Below are 6430 nucleotides of genomic sequence, written 5' to 3' on the forward strand. Positions count from 1 at the left end.
TACACTATCATCTTCCCCATATATGAAATTTCTTATTCCTTGCAGTTTCTCCAAGCCACATGCTTTGGCTCCACTTTCCTTCCACCTCCTCCTCCATTGCCCTCTCTTCTCCTTCACTCTCAACCTTACAGCTCCACCTTCCCTTCTCCTGCCCAGTCACTGGCCCTAGACTTTATTTTACAAATTAAAGTGGGGAGAAGGTTCACTAGAAGTCACTACCAGAGAGCTGAATTAGCATCAAAATACAAGCAACTCCAGGGCTATCCATAACACTTCCCCCTTTCTGTTCAATTAAAAGACTCTTAGATATAAATTGAGCACAACTATTAGCATTTTGTAATTAATAAAGTACAAGATAGACCTAACACCCAGTCCATCATTTTTGTCAGTTAAATACAACCTCCACCATCTGTCCTAACTTAAAAGACTTAGAATTCTACACCTAACTCGTGTCCTGGGTTTAGATTGTATGCCATCTGAAAACCATCCTCTCAAATCTATATCATCTTTCTTAATGGTAATCAGCTTGGGTTAGCTATGAGACTACCAGTCTTCAACCCCCTCAGAAATCCAAGAATGACTAATATTACCTGAAAATATGAGAAGTACAAAATATATCTTCCAAAACTTAGCCAATCTATAGAGACCAGTGACCACCTGGATAATCCTTTATACTTCAAAATGCTGGAGCATCAGTCTTCTTCAGCCTTCTGGACCAGGGTCATCTGTCAGACCTTTGTAATGCAGAATTTTGAAGGGCTGATTACCCTGTCTTGGCAGAGATTTTCAGTCGACTGTTACACATACTGTGTCCTTTTTCTGGGCAGTATTTTGTCTGTAGATGAAATGAGGCAATTCTTACCTAGTAGCTGTCTCGCCACAACTGGAGCAACTCCATTGGTGCTCAATTTCTTCTTTGAATCCAGGAAAGGGGTGTTGTCAGGAGCAGGCAGATCTCTAGTCAAATGATCTTTAGTAAAGAGATGTCATATTCTGTGGACTTGTGATGCCTTTGAAGACTATCTATCTACCCAAAGCATTTCTGAACTGTTAATCCTTGACTACTCTCAGCAATTTCTAATTGAAATATCTCAGAAACACCCTTTTAATTAGCTCAGGAATATGAGTTTGCTATCTGGCCCTTAACTTGTATTGCTTAATCATCTAAAAACAGTTTATAATAGCAGTTTTAGAAGGCCTGGTTCTAAGCCTTGTATTCTTAAATGTGTTATATAGGGACAATGCCCATGAGAGAGTAACAATATTAATCCCAATTTATATCAATATGAAATTCCTACCAACGAAAACCTTAAGTTTATATCAAATAAATTCTGTACTAATGTAAAATATAGCTATGTATTATTTTGCTTAAGAGTAAATTTGCTAGCCTATCCTTATTTATCTATTTCTATACTTTCTATATTACCATGTCTCTCCTTTCTTTCCCATCCCTTCCCTTTTACCTAAGAAGGAAGGATAGAGAAGAGGAAAGCAAAGATAGAAATTCCCTAGTTTAAGCTCTCTAGTTCCCTCCATGTCCAAAGCTACCTTTGTAAAGTATCCCTTAAATGACAACATACCTATAATTCATAAAATAATCAGAACCATCCACCCAACACAAGGTACTGGGACAATGATCTTCTTTTGTCTACTTCCAGCTGAATGGGGGCAAAGAATTCACCTCTGGGGGCCCAAAGGGAAATAGGAAAGTTGGCTTTGTCAAAGGAGAGCTAGCTGGCATCATTTGCCTTCCAGTCACTTTTTTGCTAAGGAAGTTCTTTGCTTAGCTGACATCTTGACTATGACAGTCTGAAAGGCAGGATAGGCAAGCTAGCTGTTCTGGAAAACTTCTGGAAGCAAGTCTTTAAATGAAACATCTTCGATGTAGTTAAGGTAGAGACAAGTGCGAAGCTGGAATCTCAGCATCCCAGAGTGTGAATCTCTTCAGGGCTGTTTTTCTCTTCTTTCATCCTGAAGTACACAAAACTTACAAGCAACATATAGTCCTGTAAAGACATTCACATGGAGTATGCAGGGTACACAGATTGATCAATGAAGATCACTAAAGAAACATGATGGCCTTTTTCAGGTTAGTTTGATCACGTAATCAAACTGCAATATAACTTTGTATACTTGCCCTCATAAAGGATGGTATGTAATAACAAGTCACAAGAAATTTGTACCCAATAAGTGTCATTGGCAGTGTATAGACATTTTAGTCTCAGCCAGGTCCAGAGCTGTCTCCATATACAGACATAGACATTACCACATATACATCACCTATTTTGTTGATTGTGTTAGTCTCCATTTTCTTCTCTGTTGCCAAGGTCTTCAGGTCTCCCTTTGTCATGTCTGATTTTTATCAACTTGAAAGGAACCCACAGCTTTTCTTTTCCTGTGGAAACAGGCATAACACATTTCCCATTTTTCATTCTGATATGAGAATATCCTTAATATAAACAGGATGGTTTAGTTCAATAGGTTTTTTTCCACAATCCAGTGTCTTTCAACAGTGGTGGTGTTTTGTTCATTGGCATTTAAAACATGTAAGGTTAATAAAGCACTCTGTAATCTGTCTTTGGGGTTCCTTGTTGATCCCTTTTGCCTATTAAGCATCTCCCTTAGAGTTCGATTAGATCTCTCCACAATTGCTTGTCCTGTAGGATTGTGTGATATGCCTGTAACAGGTTTTGTATTATAATATTCAAAACACTGCTTTATTTTATTAGAGGTACATGCCATACCATTGTTCATTTTAATTTGTATCTGTATTCCCATAATGGCCATAACTTCTAAGAAATGTGTAATTACAGATTCAGCCTCTTCTGACACTAATACAGTTGCACATTAAAATTCTGCACCCAGGAGCTAAGTCTGTTTCACAGCCCTCTGTACACAGGTTCTGACAGGAAAGAGCTAGTCTCCCAGGAATGCTCTCTCTCCTGGGCTCAGAGGTAAGATTGGCACTTCATCTCTCTCTTTCTCTTTTTCTTTTGATTTAAGTTTTATTGCATTATTATGAGAAAAGATACATAACTTTAATTTATCTGAATTTGTTAACATTTTAAAACATATTTTGAGTAAATAGAATTACATCACATTCTCCTTTTATACCCCAACTCTCCCCAGAGACACCCTTCAGTACCTGCCATACCTTTCTTTTTTTATCATATTCTTTAAAATTTATAAGATTATGTAACAATAAATATGAATATTATAAAAGTTCTTTGATATAAAAAAATCAATAGAACAGTCTTATGTAGATGCTTGTTAACATCAATACTGAAAATACACACATTTTCCTTAATATAAATTTTAAATAACTCCAAATATATTAAGAATATGATATTTTAAAATAGTATATCACTATTAGTTTTTTTTTTTTTTTTGAGACAGGGTTTCTCTGTGTAGCCCTGGCTGTCCTGGAACTCACTTTGTAGACCAGGCTGGCCTCGAACTCAGAAATCCACCTGTCTCTGCCTCCCAAGTGCTGGGATTAAAGGCGTGCACCACCACCACCCGGCCACTATTAGTTTTTTAAATGAGCATAAATAGATAAAGTCTCTTTGTTTCTTTGTTTGTTTTGTTTTTAGTAGAGTTTAAAATCTTGGCACTTACTGTAGTGCAAACACAAAATGAGAACAATTTTGGACATTGGAGTTCAGTGTAATAAGGCTGTACTTCAATGTTCCTCACATCACCAAAGGATTTTACTTCCATAGTAGCCAAACTAAGAGTTGACAGTTCTGCTGCACCAATGGATGAATTGTAGGCACGATTTTTGGATACAGATTTCCTGCTATGGTCAAAGCTATTTGACATTGAGTCTTCATTCTCAGCCCACAGGGAACAGGTTACATTCATTTAAGAAATGGTGTGTGTATTAAGATGGTCTATTCAAGAAGACATTCATCAACTCTTTCAATGAAGAATGGTTCTGCTTGGAGAGTGACACAGACATTAGGTGAGGATAAGATTCTAGTTCATTGGCTATGATGATTTTGAAAAGCATTCATCTCAGAATAAGAGGAACTTATAAAGTCCTCTTCTTCATTGATACAATATAAATATATAAATATCAAGCAAAGCATTCAGTCTCACTCTTTGCTGTTCTCTTACAAGCCACCTCTCAAATTAATTGTCTACATTCTTTTGGCTATATAAATAATTTTGAAATACGTAAGCTGTTCTGAAAACCATAGTATAGTGTAAAAACATCAAATAAACAATCCTACTAATAGAGCGACTGAGATAGGAGAAGCATGATTTCAAGACCATTATGTGGCACACAGCAAGACACTGTCACATACGAACAAGCAGAAAGTGTATATGGATTGTACAATATTGGACCTATTTCTCCAATTACCAAATTAGAGAGACCACTGGATAACAGCCAACAAATTTCTAATTCCTCATAGTTTTGAGTTTCAATTGACTAGCATGTGCTGGCAATATTAATTTTCATATTAAGAGATATTAAGGAAAAGTAATTGTTGCTTCCTGTTATTTTTTGTTGTTAGAGGTGGAATTATGTTTGTGTGGGTTTGTTGAAAGATTACTTTCTTGCTTTTTCTAGGGTGTAGTTTCACTCCTTGTGTTGGTGTTTTCCATCTATTATCCTTTGTAGGGCTGTATTTGTGGAAAGATACTGTGTAAATTTGGTTTTATCATGGAATATCTTGTTTTCTCTATCTATGGTAATTGAGAGTTTTGCTGGGTATAGTAGCCTGGGCTAGCATTTGCATTCTCTTAGGGTCTGTATGACATCTACCCAGAATCTTCTAGCTTTTATAGTCTCTGTTGAGAAGTCTGGTGTAATTCTGATAGGACTGCCTTTATATGTTAGTTGACCTTTTCTCCTGCTTTTAAAATTATTATTATTATTTGCATTTAGTGTTTTGATTATTATGTGGCAGGAGGAACTTCTTTTCTGGTCCATTCTATTTGAAGTTCTTTAGGCTTTTTATATGTTCATGGGCATCTCTTTCTTTAGGTTAGGGAAGTTTTCTTCTATAATTTTGTTGAAGATATTTACTGTTCCTTTAAGCTGGGAATCTTCACTCTCTTCTATACCTATAATCCTTAGGTTTGGTCTTCTCATTGTATCTTGGATTTCCTGGATGCTTTGGGTTAAGACCTTTTTTTGCTTTTTGCATTTTCTTTGACTGTTGTGTCAATGTTTTCTATGGTATCTTCTGTACCTGAGATTCTCTCTTCTATCTCTTGTATTCTGTTGGTGATGCTTACATATATGACTCCCGATCTCTTTCCTAAGTTTTCTAACTCCAGGGTTGTCTCCCTTTGTGATTTCTTTATTGTTTATACTTCCATTTTTAGATTCTGGATGGCTTTGTTCAATTCCTTCACCTGTTTGATTGTGTTTTCCTATAATTCTTTAAGGGATTTTTGTGTTTCCTCTTTAAGGGATTCTACCTGTTTACCTATGTTCTCCCGTAGTTCTCTAAGGGAGCTATTTATGTCCTTCTTAAAGTCCTCTATCGTCATCATGAGAAGTGATTTTAGATCTGAATCTTGCTTTTCAGGTGTGCTGGCTATCCAGGACTTGCTATGGTGGGAGAATTGGGTTCTGATGATACCATGTAATCTTGGTTTCTGTTGCTTAAGTTGTTACATTTGCCTCCCACCATTTGATTATCTCTATTGCTACCTGACCTAGCTATGTCTGACTGGAGCCTGACCTTCCTGTGATCCTGGTTGTGTCAGAACTCCTCAGAGTCAAGCTGTCTCTGTGATCCTGTGAGTCTGGGGTCCTGTAATCCTGAGATCCTGGGTGTGTCAGAGTTTCTGGGAGTCAAGCTGCCTCTGGGACCCTGAGATCCTGGTGTGAGCAAGCTCCTAGGATCCTGTGATCCTGTGATCCTAGGCATGTTAGAGCACCTGGAAGTGGAGCTTCCTCTGGGGGTTGTGGGGATGGCTATGGAGTTTGCACCCAAGGTCTACTCAGGGCACTGGGCCAGACAGACTAAAAGGAACCTGTGCCACTGGTCTGGCAGAGTTCCTGCGTGCCTGGGTCCTGCTAGTCTCAGTTACTCTCTGTGTTGCAACAGATCTTGTGTACTCCTCATCTCTGATCCTATTGCCACTTTCTCTCCAATAACTGTCCAAAGCAGAAGCGGCCAGGAGTGCTCAGGGCACAGGAACAGTGGAGCAGCTGGGACAGGATCCTTCCTGTCTCCATCTGCACCTGTGAGCTAAGGATGTTCCACAGCCTTCCATACCAAAGCCCTCCCCAACAGAAAGCTGGTCTTGCCAGGAGTGCTGACAGACTTGCAAGGCCACAGGAGGGACAAGCTCCAGCCAGAAACAGCAAGACCAACTAACACCAGAGATAACCAGATGGCAAAAGGCAAGTCCAAGAACCTTACCAACAGAAACCAAGGCTACTTGGCATCATCAGAACCCAGTTCAC

Source organism: Mus caroli, chromosome 13, assembly GCF_900094665.2.
Source record: "Mus caroli chromosome 13, CAROLI_EIJ_v1.1, whole genome shotgun sequence".
In the NCBI taxonomy this organism is placed as follows: domain Eukaryota; kingdom Metazoa; phylum Chordata; class Mammalia; order Rodentia; family Muridae; genus Mus; species Mus caroli.